At 40.9% G+C, this 14998-nt stretch overlaps 1 long non-coding RNA gene across 1 annotated transcript; it reads right to left on the bottom strand.

The window, feature by feature from the left end:
• Positions 1-7480: 7480 nt before the first annotated feature.
• On the bottom strand, positions 7481-11679 carry LOC132680089 (uncharacterized). The gene is made up of 3 exons (XR_009610501.1): positions 11554-11679; positions 9774-9857; positions 7481-7679 (listed from the first exon to the last, which is right to left on the bottom strand). It is a non-coding gene; the product is annotated as an uncharacterized LOC132680089 (long non-coding RNA).
• Between the last annotated feature and the right edge of the window lie 3319 nt (positions 11680-14998).

The raw sequence follows: 14998 nt of genomic DNA, 5'->3' as shown, positions 1-14998 counted from the left end.
TATCACTCTCACTATTGACACGGAAAAGTAACTGACCTACTCAATAAAGGTTCACTAAATGCCTGCAATATTTTATACTTCATCCATGAAAAGATGGTGACATTTTTCTCATGCACCTTTAAAAATTTCCAACCCAGCCCAATTACTTCAACAGCCTTCCTCTTGTATAGGAAAGTATTTGTTGCCAGCGGTGGAAGTTTATTGGCCACTCGACACCACAGTGCTGTTGTCTGTAATGGGACGATTTCTACTGTTTTCTCAAGCTTTCTTACTCAATTGTTTCCCCTAGTGTTCTGATCAAACTTCAGAGAGGAACGTAATGGCGAAAATAACATGCCTAATGTTTTGTCCGTTATTCAGGATAACTAGAACGGTAATAGTTTTATGACACACAACATGGTCATGTCCGCGAATACTGCTTTGCATGTAAGCTTTTAGAAAAATAAAGGCTTACATAGAAAAGAGAGCCAAATATAAAGACAAGAAAGCCAATAATAACCCATGTAAAATATTGGAGGGCAGAATTTAAATCTCAGAGCAGCTCATTCTTTGCTAAACCCATTCTATTTCTGGAAAAAATCTAGAGCACTGATGTGAAGATGGCTTAGATTTCATTTCAGATTTTCAAGACACTTTTTTGTCATAGAAAATGTGCCACCATTGTTTAGCAAATAATCCAAGCTCGTTCCTGTGACCATAGGGTCCATCAACATAAGCATACAATTAATTACAGGAGGCAGAAATAAAAGACTGGTGAACCCAGCTAAACCAAAGGCGAACGATCCGGTCTAGGCTGTTAGTGTAAGCTCACACCTTAGAAATCTAAGCACAAATACCCAAGGCGTAGGTGTGATGTCACAGGTTTTAGTTTGTACCATCCAAAAGCATCATCTCGTATAACACACGATACGCAAACACATATTTTTCCCCACTCACTTTGGCTTTGTTGGTTAGTTCCTCTGTTATGAAACGTCCTTTGAAAACAAGGCAGGAAATGGAAGAGGACAAAATAATACAGAGCTTTCTTTCCCCTGTAGTGATAGTGTCGGGTGGTTATATGCGTGATGTCTGTGCAAGGCAAGAGCAATAATGGAATAAGAATTCTCCCTTTAATTAAAAATAAATTGTAGCTTTTTTCCCTTTCATACATTTATTATCTGTCTGTAGCTGGAGAGTTGACATAGTTTATTTTTGTATTTAATATGTTCAGATATCACATGCCACAGTATCCTTATTATCTTCTTTCTAATCTTTTTTGACTTTTCGTATAAAATGGCATTGGTATGTGAGATAAGCTGTAGACTCTAATATCTTTGCATATGTATATATAGTGTGACTTACAGTATTAAAAAGGATGCACATATATTTTTTGGTAAAAAACATCATCTTAGAAAAGCCATGCTGTGAAAAAGGGAGAGTGAATCTGTTTGTGGGCCTGTAGGGGTGCTGGTGCGGTCATCACATTACATTCAGCAAAGAGGCCGAGTGTCCTTCAGCAAACTTCCATCACTGGGTCTGAGCTCGTCATGACCTCCGCCTACTTCAAGGCTGACACCAGTCCAACCCCAGGAACAGAATCCAGGATGCAAGAAATTGCTGTGGGCTGCGTGTGGGATAGTGGCTGTTTCAATGGGGGAGGCTATTAAGGGAATGACTATGAGATTATGCGTCAGATGTTTATTTTTTTAATTATTTTTAAAATGGTTTATTTTATTTTTGAGAGAGAGAGAGAGAGAGGGCCTGCAGGGGAGGGGCAGAGAGAGACGGGGACAGAGGATCCCAAGCGGAGCCTGATGCGGGGTTTGATGTGGGGCTCAAACTCACAAACCATGAGATCATGACCTGAGCCGAAGTCAGCCGCTCAACCCACTGAGCCACCCGGGTGCCCCCATTGGATTTTTAAATTTGTAATAATAATAGCTAATAGATTTTGAACTTCTCCTATGCTTGAGCACTCCCTTGTAACGCTGTCTCTAATTTAATCTTCACTTTCAACCTAATTTCACCAGCTAGGTGAGCCAGAGCTAAGACTTAAACTCAGATCTGTAGTTTGCCAACGCAAGCCCTGCCCTATGCTACCCTTTTCTTTACGGTAGATCACCACCGGTCCCCTCCACATCCTTATCTGGGACATTACAGATGCTCTGTGATGTTGCCACTGCTTCAGGCAAAGGAAAATTAGGTATGCTTGCAGGAAATCACACCTCAGATAGAAATAGTGTTTTTAATTTTGTTACTTTCAGCTCTTCCTGGGATCTGAGATGCCTGTCTGTTTCGATAACGGTACCGTATTCATTTATTTTTCTAAGATAATCTGTTCTCCGTATTCGACTTGCTTAGATCTCTGAAAGCCTCTTCCTAAGGGAGTAAACCCCTCCACCATGGATTTCACAGGGCTTTTACCCCAACAGCCTCGTTCACCCGGCATTTGTGAGGATGTGTTTCACGGTTGTAAGAGTCACGAGGAAATGCGCAAATTCTCCACCTTCCTTGTGCTCTGACTGCATCCTTGATCCTTGAGGGCAATCCATCATTTAGGAAAGGATGATGGGAGCCATTTACCGATTATAAATGTGTCTCATCTGTAGGCTCCCTATAAATATCTGTTCTCAATTTACTCTAGAGTCACCCACACACTGAGGGTACCGAGTGTTATTTTTATCAGTCAGTGTTGAGTTTTGTGATCCATGATGTTCCGGGTTTAATGGCAAACAACGACTTTTCCAAAACAACAGCCTACATGTTCCTGATAACACGAACAATTAACAACTTGAATGTACCAAAATATTATCCACTGTTTTATGTATTAAAACCAATGTCATTTATGTTCGTGGAAAGAAGATTCCTTTTATGGAACTAAAAGATTTTAATTTTAGTTTGACAAAAACTGCTAATAGGGAGGGAAGAAATGAAAAAATTGTAGGAAATACATATTAATCTCCTACGGTTTCAATGTACTATCATAAAGCTTCAATTTTGTAAACGTAATCATTTTCTGAATAGATGTATCTCAGTGGTTACATATTAAGATTTCTCAACATCTGTTGGCATTTTCGGTTGGGTAATTCTTTGGCGTGAGTGGCTATGCTGTAGACTGCAGGATGTTTAGTAGCCTCCCTGCCCTCTACCCACTAGATTCTAGTAACAAGCTCCAACAGTGTCTCCAGAGAGGTCATTGCCCAATGTCTCTTGAGGGACAAAAATCTTCCCCAGTTGACAACCACAGAGATATTTTTTTTATATATGCTTTTTTTTTTTTTTTTTGAGAGAGAGAGAGAGAGAGAAAGTGGGAGCAGGGGAGGGGCAGAGGGAGAGGGAGAGAGAGAATCCCAAGCAGGCTCCACACCCGGTGCAGAGCCCGACACAGGGCTCAGTCCCACACCCGTGAGATCATGACCTGAGCAGAAATCAAGAGTCGGACGCTTAACCAAATGAGCCACCCAGGCGCCCTTTTATACGCTGTTTTTGACTTTGATATTTTTCAGGGATAAAAGGTTGTAACTAGAAAAAAAAAAAAGGCTCTCAACTTATTTAAGGTGTAAAACAAACAACAACAAAAAGCCAGTAACATTTCTAAATAAAATGACTACAAACATATACCCAAAATGTGTTAATAAAAAACAGACATTCCTTGGTTTAAGATTGACACTGAATTAGTTGTGTGTTGCTGTTTACAAATTACTCCAGAAGTTAGCAACTTAAACAAGCATTTATTATCTCAGTTTCTGTGACCGGGAATTCAAGGGGTAGCGTAGCCAGGTGGGTAGTTCTGTTTCTCAAGTCTCTCATTAGGTTGGAGTTAAGATGTCAGCCAAAGCTCCAGTCATCTCAAGACTTGACTAGGGCTGAAGGACCGTCTTCTAAGACACTCACGTGGGTGTGAACAAACTTTAGCTTCTCCCAGGCTGTGGACTGAGTCCTCTGTACTTTATCACCTCTGTTGGCTTCTTCACAGGCTGCTCTTACGACATGGTGTCAGTTTCATCCAGCATGGGTGATCTGAGAATGAGCGAAACCACATCAGATATAGAAGCCTCATGCTTTAAAAAAAAATTTTTTTTCTGTTTATTTATTTTTGAGAGAGGGCCAGCAGGGGAGGGGGAGAGACAGAGGGGGACAGAGGATCTGAATCTGGCTCTGTGCTCACAGCAGAGAGCCCCATGGAGGGCTTAAACTCACGAAATGAGATCATGACCTGAGTCAAAGTCTGACGCTCAACCGACTGAGCTACCCAGGCCCCCAGAAACCACATGCTTTTTATAATCTGATTTTGGAAATGTTATCCCATCGTCCTGCCATAAGAAGTGAGCCAGTATGACCTGCTCACCTTCACTGGGCGGGCGTCACTCCAGTGCATGGGCATCAGGAGGCAAGGAGGCAAGGAGGCCAGGACCACTGGGAGCCATCAAACTCTTCCCACCACAGTCGACAATTAGCTTCCTGTGAAATGAGAATCCGAACCCTCCCTTGCTTTGCTGATAACCACCTTCCATAGCTTGGGACCTTTTTCTCAGTTGGATCACGTGCAGCTTTGTCAACGAGTCCCGAGTCAGTTTTGAGTCAAAAGCCCCTTCTCGCCCCCACCAATCTTTGTCAAAACATCCAATGATTCAGTGGAATTACTATCAGTGACTTGGCAGTGAGGGAGACTCCTCCTTCCTATCACTGAGACGGTAGCCAAGCAGATGGCTCTTAATTCGGAAGCCCTAGGTGGCCGGGAAACATCCTGCTACTGGTCCCCTGGTCTCCAAACCAAACTCCACCTCTTACTGTGCATCTTTGAGCTTGTTTTTCTGACCCTCAAATTGTCTTCCACAGGATAGGACTGACATGACCTATCTCTCGGGATTATTGTGGAAACCAAATGAAGACACACGTAGAAAGTGCCTACAGCATGGTAGAAGATTTTAAATAATGTTTCTGTATTCATCGATTTCTATAAGGGAGCAGTTGTTAATGGTGCTGCACACGCAGGGCTCTGTATTTGTATTAAATTACAGTGAAGTACCATTTGCCAGTCTAGTCTGGGTTGTAAACAGCAGTGAAATCTGAGCTACTTTGGGAAAATGCTTTGAGTTCCAAGATGTCTGATTTGGAATGAGCTTTTGAATGATGCCTTATTTTTAATGTGAGGACAATCTGTGATAGTCAGATTTGTTTCCTTGTACTTACTAGTGATTTCAACCACATTCCTGATAGAACCATCCTCTCAGGCAGATTCCTGGAATAGGAAACAAGAATTCTGGAATCAGGCCTGGTACCAATTGTTAGGGTCATTCTGGGCAGGTGGCTCAGTTTCAATTGGCTTATCTTTCTGAGTTTACAATGAATGAGGCATATGGATGAGGTAATCTCCAAGGCCACATCTGATAAAATTCTGTGCTATTCATCATGCTGGAAACAGTAATGTCATGGGGACGATCAGCCTGTAAAGCAGAAAAGATTTTCTAAAATGTGCCCCCGTCATGTCATTTAGAAAGGACTGCTGGTCTCTATGCTGAGGTAGGTGTATGAATACGTATTGAGCTAAATGATTTTGCCACTGTGCAAATCTCGGTGGAAAGTTGTAGAAGTCTTTCCTTAGTAGGAATTGGTAGCTATTGAGATGCTAGTGACCAATGTCTTCTGAAAACAGGTAAGTTAAGGGGAAGAAACAAACAAAACAAACATTCACTCTTTTTTCCTGGGTCAATGGTACCATTGGCTTACCAAATAGTGGACAAAGAGAAGTTTTTATTTATAGAAGTATCCCAGTTAATATATAAATAAGGTATGATAGAAATTAAAATACAGCCATTTTGTAGTCCCCAGGAAGTGAATCTAGTCAGTGAGCATCGACAGCAGCTAACATCACAGGAGGAGAGAATCAGATCCCATGAGCCTCCACACAGAGGTCCACGACACCACTCTTGCCTTAAAAATTGAACTCAGATCTGATCAAGTTCATCTAGATTCCATTATCTGTGTGAATGACACACAGAGCACAGCATAACATGAAAATAACACCATGTGGATGAAAGCAGTAAAATTCAGTCCGTGGAAACCTCTACAGGACCAACCGATCTTACTTCTTTCGCAAATATGCTATAAGGGAAAAATGGTCTGCAGAGAAAACCCCACTTGTTAAAAGAGACATAAGAGATTTTATCAACAATTGTAACGTGTGGTTGCATCCAAATTCAAACAAATGGTAAAAAATGTAAAGAAGATTTGTGACATTTATGACATAGAGTTTTGAGTATTGACTAAAGAACCTTGATGATATCAAAACATTGCAATTTGCAATTTTTTAAGTGTCAATTTTTTAAATGACTACTATATGAATATAGTACTCATGTTAAAGAGAAGAAGTCCATAAATCTTAGGTACATTCTGACCTATTTAGACACGAACTGATACATTTTCTTCAAATTATTGCGGGGATGGGGAATACTGTAGGGGGAACATAAATGCAAAAATGGCATAATGTGGTGGTGAGGGAGTCATACATGGAGACCACACAGATGATCCTAAAATGACCTGAAATAGTTAAGGTGGGTGACAGAAACGTGGAGGTTTATTACCCAATTTTATGTGTATGTTTGGAAATTTTCACCAGCAATTGAGAAGAAAAATAGAACTCTCTATCCTCAAACCTGTTCCATATTTATAAAAGCCACTGAAAACAGATATTTGGGCGTCCAAGTGTAGTCTAAAATGGACTTTGTTTGGGATGAGCACTGGGTGTTGTACGGAAACCAATATGACAATAAATTTCATATATTGGAAAAAAATAAAAAAATAAAATGGACTTTGTGAAAATTCAACTTCCTAGCCAATAACAAAATGCTAACTTTCCCCCTAGCTTTAAGAGTTGGAAATGGAATATAAACAGTGGTATGCCAGCTCATAGAAGTTCACGAGAATTGGTGATTAAAATTTTCAATCGTTAAACACAGCCATTATTAAAATTAAATTATATAGACATAATTTAATCAATCACACGAGTAAACTGTGCATGATTTAATCAACTGTAATGCATATACTGAAAATAAATATTCAAAACTCATTACCCCTTAATTATTTTACTGTATTTTCCTATTTCTACCCTCTTGAGGTTATTTGCATCTACTCTCTGTAGATATATATATATATATATGTATATATATATATATATATATATATATATAGTGGCCATAGATACTACGTGTATATGCATATGCTATATATGATGCTGTGCATCTCTTTGCAACTCCACGGTCAGCAATATCATGATGGTTGCTTGAAACTGGCAATGGCGGAGTATTTACAGCATAGAAATTGGCCAATACTACAAACCAAAGCTATTTTTTGTTTCCCCCAAGGGCCGGTTGTTAATCATTTACCAGCACACCATTGACATAAGGAGTCATCCATTTGGCTCTAATATGAATAAAATATGCTTATAAGACTTAACATTATTTATTTAGAGAAATACTCAAGAAATAACTATCTCTGTCACCACACTGTCCCTTTCTTTTATACCCGTGCGTTATATGTCTGTTTCCTCTATTCTCCGTGAGCTCCTGAGGGTTGGGAATGCATTTACTCATCAGTCTTCTCCCAATGTTGGAAAAGTGGCTGGTGCAGTTGGCTGACTGAATAACGAAGTGACGAATTTCTATTTATTTAGCCTCATCAACGTGACCATCATCCCAGATCTATGGAGATACAGGAGAGGTATAAACATTTTCTTTCCCCTCAGAGGGTCATTGTCTAGTTGGGTTACCCCACTGGTAGATTGAACAATGGTATCAGTGATATACAATCATTTACCAATTTGTTAGACAGAAATTATAAATTCTAAAGGAGACCAATGAACTAGCAGTTATTAATTAATATTAATTATCCCAGATGGATGCTCACCGAGTTGTGGTCTAGGAACACACCGCATACCAGGTACTATGCTAAATAACTTGTAGGCATTTCATTTAATGACCTTAATGGTATTGTGAGATAGAAATATTACCTCCATGTTACAGATAAAAAAACCGAGCCTCAAAAAGATTAAGTAATTTGCAGCAAGAGGTAAGGCTTAGATCTTATCTCAGATCGTCTGTTTTCACAGGTCAGGCTCTGAAGCATTTCCCATACTGACTTAAAGAGGAAGAATAGAATTAGCTCATGAAAGAGTGGCATAATTTGAAAAGCAGGGAGAGAGAAAGGATAGTTCACATAATAGGGAAAGAGGCATCATCAAGGCAAGAGATCAGGAAGAGAGGGATATTTATAAGCTAGCAAGGAGTCTGCTTCGGCCGAGTGGCTGATTCATCTTTGGGAAGAGTATACAATGAATATGAGGCTGGGTGGGAGGATCTATTTTCCTGAATGCTTTGAAAGCCAGGCGAAGAAATTTGGCTCTGAAACAGGTAGCCATCAAGGTTTTTAAGCTAGAGAGTACTATGAAAATTACAGAATCCAAAGATCATTAGGACATATACCAGATGGATTGAAAGAGTGAAAATGGAAACAGATGCTGCAGTAATAGAGGTATAAAACAACATCACACTGGAATAGAATAAAAGATGTCTTCTGTAGAGCTTGGGAATTTTTCCCAAATGATCGCTCATAACCAGTGATGATAAAAGTCACAAGGAATTCTCATAATTGAACAACTAATGACTAGTAATGAGAGTACAAATCCAATCTCCTACTGAAAGCAGATTGACTACTACTCTAGCTGTCCCTGGTGCTCAGCAGAATGGAGGCCATCTCAGTGCACTTTGAGCGAGATGGTTTATTGTGCAGGGCATTCAACATCTGATGATCCAGGGGACCAAAATCCACTCACCCACTTCTAGTGTTTTCCAGTGCTACCCTGGCACATTTCCAAATGTCAAGTAGGGAGGGGAAGATGCCCCAATGGACAAACGCTCAGATTAGTAGTCCACCTCTTGAATTCAGTTTAATGTTCTTTTTTGCAGAAGTATCTCATCCATTAAGGAGGTTTCATGGCAGAACATCTGCATTTTATTTCCAGGGAAGACGTATAGAGGTTGATTGTTCATCACATCAACCTTCCAAGTCTTTGACCAGATGAATTGTTTGAACTCATTTGAAACGTTTCTTAATGGCCAAAGGAGAATTGTGTACACGTGGTCAGGCACACAATCTAGGCAGAGTAGGTAAAAGCTATGAATAATCATCTATAATAGTAAAATTACAGCTTATTTAGGTTTCAAGAGATTTGAGGTTAAGATCACTTTAGTACACATTCAATAAAGCAGAAGAACAACAAGAAATGCTTCCGAAGGGAAAGAAAGACAAATACAGGAATGAACAGGACTCGTAGGTTTTTAAATAGCCTATTAAATCTTTCATCAAGAACCTATTTTACACTGTTAGTCTGGGGAGACTGATTAGATTTCCAGATTCACAGTCAGAATTTTTGTTTTGCAAAAATGAGCGGGTGGAGATGGGTGGATTTTATTGACCTTCTCCAGCCCAGCTCAATGGCTGCTATAGTTCTTAGGGAAGATCACTGCAGCCCTAATCCACCCCATCACAGGCTGGGAGTTTGACAGTTATGTCAGTCAGGACACTAGAGCAAACTCTTCCTCCCTCTTGTAAAGGTTTCTCACTATATTCTTTCCATGATCTATCAGCGGGATTGCAAACAACAGATTGTCAGGGGGGATGAGGATCAAAGACCTGGGGAAAGAAAATCATATTGAAAGAAGGGATTTGGAGAAGGAGAGGCTGAAAGCCTCCGAGGCTGAGGGTCATTACACATGCAATGAGGTATCCAGACCTACCTTTTGTGGGACTGAAGCATCAATTCCAGGGAGGTCAGGGAAGGTTCTGCGCAGGGGGTGGGCGCCAGTAGGATAGACACAGTTCTGAAATCACCGGGTAACTCTCATTGGTGCGCTATTCAGGTTTTGTTTAGTATTTGAATACATAAATTTGGAACACCGAATTCTACAAGAGTGCTTAATAATGGTAACGTTTTTCAGTGACCTGGAAATTTCCAGTTGAAATTGTCTCCTAACTAGTCTTCCCACATCACCCTCCCTCCCCCGCCCCAATTCTGTTTTCAACACACTCTGGGATCCTTGTATAAGACGTGTCAGACCTCGCTCCTCCCCGACGTCCCGCCAATAGTTTCACGGGCCATGGGGAACAGCAGCTAAGCCCTTAGAATGTCCCCCAGAGGGATGGAGTGACTCCTGAGGGATGGGGTGGCCCCCGTGTGGTGGGACCACCTACAGCAATCTGGCTCCACCCATTCCCCCCTGCCTCACTCCACACCAGCCTCACTGGCTTCTCCCCGATCTCTCAAATCAGGCCCACGTTCTCTCAGATGTTGGCACAGACCATTCCCTTGTCCTGTCCTTCGCTTCCCAGACATCCACCTGGCTCCCTCCCACGCTTCCTTCCGGTCTTTGCTCAAATATCACCTTCTCAAACCACTCTCCCTCACACCCTCTTTAAAGGGGCATCAGAGCCCGACCTGTGCACTCCACTTCTGCCCTAGTCTTTGTTTTCCTCCGCAGATCATCCCAACATGATTAATTTGTTTTATCACGGCCATTATTTACTGTCAGTTTCTATCTACGAGGAGCAAAGGATCTTTTCTGATGTGCACGATGGCAGGTGGAAATGCAACTGTCAGACTGATCAATTCATTCATCTTTTCTTTGCATCCAAGGGACGTACCGATGACGATGTCAGAGGTCAACAAGGAGAGAAACACAATGGAGTCTAAAGTCTGTGCAGGGCTACCTTTAATAATGATGGTATCTTCTAGAAGACAAGCTGCTTTTTTGAAGCCGGCTGTCAACATCATAGAAACCTCTGCTTTTGGATTCTGGTTGCCTTTCTGTGTTACTGGCTGCCTTCCCCCCAGCAGTATTTCCATCACCACCCTCCCTGTCTCACATAAAGAGTAGTGCTCACAAAGTCATGCCAGCCAGCGTCACGTCTACAGTGTCTCAGGTTTTTTCCCATGTGAGCACCCGAGCATGCACAGACTTCTGTATGACCATATGCAGCCGCTGCAAACACGGAGATTCAAGATCGAAGAGGAGTAAAGCAGCCCCCTCCGTGCGAAAGCTTCAGTAGCACGGGACACGTGCAATGGAAACTGATTTTGTGCATCACAGTCTACATCACTCGGTCAGGGACTGGCTGCTACCTGCTCACCTGACTTGCCAGATCTCCGCACCGCTGTCTTGACTGCAGCTAATTAGGCTCATTCCTTCAGGAACTCCTTCTTAACTTCTTAAGGGGTTCTTGAGTGTGTGCAATAATGCCAATATCAAGAATCACATTTGAGCAACTGAATTTACAACGTGCAATGAACTAATGCTAATTGAATGACCATAGCCTTAAGCACAAATATAACCATCCAGCCCTGGCAACAGAGTGGGTCTGGCACTTGCCTGACTGTTCTATCAGAATGAGAGCCTGGAAAGGGGTTGGGTTTGTCTTGTTCGTCACTGGGTCTCTGGGCAGCAGAGCCTAGAAGGGCCTGAGTGACTGTTGCTGAGCGGATAAATCACTCTTCACCTGAGGGAAAGCCAGTGGTCTTACCAGTTGAATCCAAATCCACATGGGTTCTTGCACTCGGCTCTGTGTGTAAATGCAGGTGAGTTACTTGTGCTTCCTGTGCCTCCGTTTCCTCAACTGTGACCTGTGAATAATACTGTTTCCTGTTTCCCAAATAGGTGGTGAGGATGAGCTGTGTAATTATGTGGGGGACCACTCGGGACCATATTCACTCTTTCTTTCCCAGTATTATCTTTAGGGCCACAGACAGAAACTTTTTCGGTGCCCTTTTCAGAAGACAACCGACATTCTGAGGCCATGAAGCAGGCTTGATGAACAATCGTTAATTGGAGGAAAATTGCCAAATGGCCAGCATAGGATTTCTTGCTAGTGTTTCAGTTTCTGCAAAGCTGGGCCTGGTCCCATTCTTGGTGGTTGGCCTTTTTCTGTCTCATCACCAATTGTGACTCATATGGGGCACCTATGATGGCACTTTCTACCCTTTGGACTGTGATGACCCTGGACAGTGCTGGCTACTTTCCATCTGATGACCCTGCCCAGCCCTTCGTTTTGCCTTGACGGTCCTCCTGTACTGTTGTCTTTGCGCTCTGCCAACACCGTGCTTCTGTGTCACCTGTCACAGAGTAGACTTTCCCGCGTCTCAGTGCTCCTCTTGTTCTGCCATCGCTCATCCGAACTTCTCACCGACAGGTGTGTCACCCCATGTTGCACCAGGGTGTCCATTTCGACGTGATAGGGCAGGTGCACAGTAACTGGGCTGCATTCTTCGCCGTCCAGTCTCAAATTATGCTCTTTTCAGACTTAAAATAAGCAGTTGGCTCTGCTAGTATTTAGCGCACACCAGTTCTCATTGCCACTGAGTAATTAGCACTAGGTCCTAGTAGACCTAGTAGAGAAAAAAGTTCTGAGTTTGAGTATCTGTCACAAGACTGTCCCTCGTCATTCGGAAGCCACTTACAAGAAACTCTGCCCTGCTCTGATTCTCCCAGGCTGCACAAATGGGAGCTGGGGTCACAGGACCTTGGAGAGACTTCCAGCAGTTACAGTGAAGAGTAGGGCTCACCTTGAGCTCACTGTGGCTGGAGAAATACCCCTCATTTCATCGACTTGCTACAGTGACGTCCTCAGAATCTGTGCTGTGTTAGATGACGTGCATCCAAAGAAAGCTTGCAAGATGATAATAACAGCGGTAGGCATTGTCTCCACCAATATAACTGAACTTGTTAGTGTATGAGTGATATGTGAATTGAAGTGACAAATATCTTCAGAAGCAACCGAAATTGTATTAATGACTCAGCACGATTGGTTTCGATTAGTTAAAAATAGTTGAGGAAATTATGTCTGGTACTCTATCAACATTATAAATTGTGTTTATATAAAAAAAATATTTTATTCCTAAGAGAAGAAAAAAGCTTCCAGTTAGTGCATTCAGAAAGTAACTGGTGGATAAATATATATTAAGCCCTCATTCTTGCATAAATGATATTAAAAATATCCAATTATAAAGCAAAGGTGATTGAGTAGCCAAGAGTAAATTAGCAATTAAGTCTCCTCCAATGAATAGCTCTAAGACTTCCTCCGAAATTAAAAAATTGTCAAGTGAAATGTCACAAATGTACCACGTTTATTTGAAAATCAATTCGGTTATTAAATATTAATTTTATTTTCTTTGAGGTGTCTATAATTTTAAACAAAATATTTCATGAATAATGTATATTCTGTTATCAAAAACTAATCATGCATAGTTTGGGATCAGTGCCTCTATTTCCACAACACAGAATGTTCTAAACTCTAATACAGTGATAACAACAAAACTGGATAAATGTACAGTTGGTTGAAGAGTTGTGTAAGAAATTTAATGAGATTTCTAGGGATCTTTAACTTGGATGCTTCCTGAAGATATATTATAAATAATACAAGTAACTTACCTATTTTGTGGGTTCCCTTGTGCATGGAGGGGGGATAACAGAGATTGGCCATCAAGGACTAAGTCACTGAAGGATAAAATAAGAATGAAAACCACATATTGAAATGTGGTGAGATTACTATATCCAAACACAATGATGATTTATAGAATCTACATCCACTCATCACATGCCCTCCCTCTCACAAGTACTTTATGGGTATGGACTCATTTAAGCACAGAAAGAAATGATTTGGCATGAAGAGAGCAGACAAATGCCTGGGAGTAAGGCAGTACTTTTGAAAAGAGAGATCAGGATCAGGCTAGCCACAAACAGGGCCTTCGGGAATGGAAACCACAATGAGCTTTCCTCATGACAATACAGAATATATTCCAAATACTATTCTCACATTACTGTTGTGGAGTCACATGTACAGAATATATTCCAAACGCTATTCTCGCGTTACTATTATGGAGTCATAGGATCACATCTATGTACTCAGATTTTGAGACGTGGAAGTGAGTCGGTATTTTGCAACTTAAGAAAGACAAGAAGGACTGGAAAGATTTTGGTGAAGAAATCTAAAAACTATTCATGGATTAGTTTCCCCCCTAATGGGGGGGGGAATTAGGGGGGAAAAGGCAGATTCCGGGAGAAGGGAATAATTTAGCCTTAAGAAGAAAAGACTGTGGGAATAGTGATGTGCACTTAGTACATTATCTCTCTCCCTCTCTCTCATCTGTATCTATCTATCCATGTGTCTATTATCTATCTGATATATAAGATATACTTCATATGCACTATATATATGTATACCAAATATATTTATATATTTATTTTATTAATATTATATATAAATATATCTATCTGTACATATATATGTACATCAGATACAGTACATATATACTATATATTTATATATTTATTTTCTTCATATTATATATCTGTGTGTATATATATATTTGTATATGTATCTGTGTGTGCGTGTGTGTGTGTATACACACATATACATATACATATACATATACATATACATATATATATATATCTGTATATCAAGGTTGGGGGGATAGAAATGTATTTGAGAGTGACCAGATACTACATTAATACATTAAAGTGGAAAATGGTAGAATCTTTTCCTTTCCATCAGTGTCTTTAAAAATAGGGTGAACTCCCATCCGTTTGGCGTAAATGTGGATATGTCCTGAGATAACAGAACAGCTGGTATGACCCTTTGCTACCCTTTCTCTCTCTCTGTGAACCTATACTTCTGTGGTTATACAGTCCTTGTATTAGAACAAGTCAATAAAATTGTCTATAAACAAAAACAAGCTTTCCTTCCTACCTACTTTGGCTCAACTGGGACAAATAACTGCCTACCCACCATTCTTCTTGGCTCCTTTTTTGAAATTAAAAAAAAAATCAATAGCAAGAATGCTCGTTTGGTGCCAAACACCTCAACTAATTGCAGGAGAAAAGCAAGTTCTCCGAAATCAGTTGTTGGGGAACATCCTGCAGGCCTGACGATCTGGCGTGTGACGGGAAGAGCCCATCTTCTCTATTAG

Source organism: Panthera onca, chromosome A1 (genome assembly GCF_046562875.1).
Source record: "Panthera onca isolate mPanOnc1 chromosome A1, mPanOnc1 haplotype 2, whole genome shotgun sequence".
Taxonomy (NCBI): Eukaryota; Metazoa; Chordata; class Mammalia; order Carnivora; family Felidae; genus Panthera; species Panthera onca.
This window is presented reverse-complemented; position numbering and strand designations above follow the sequence as displayed.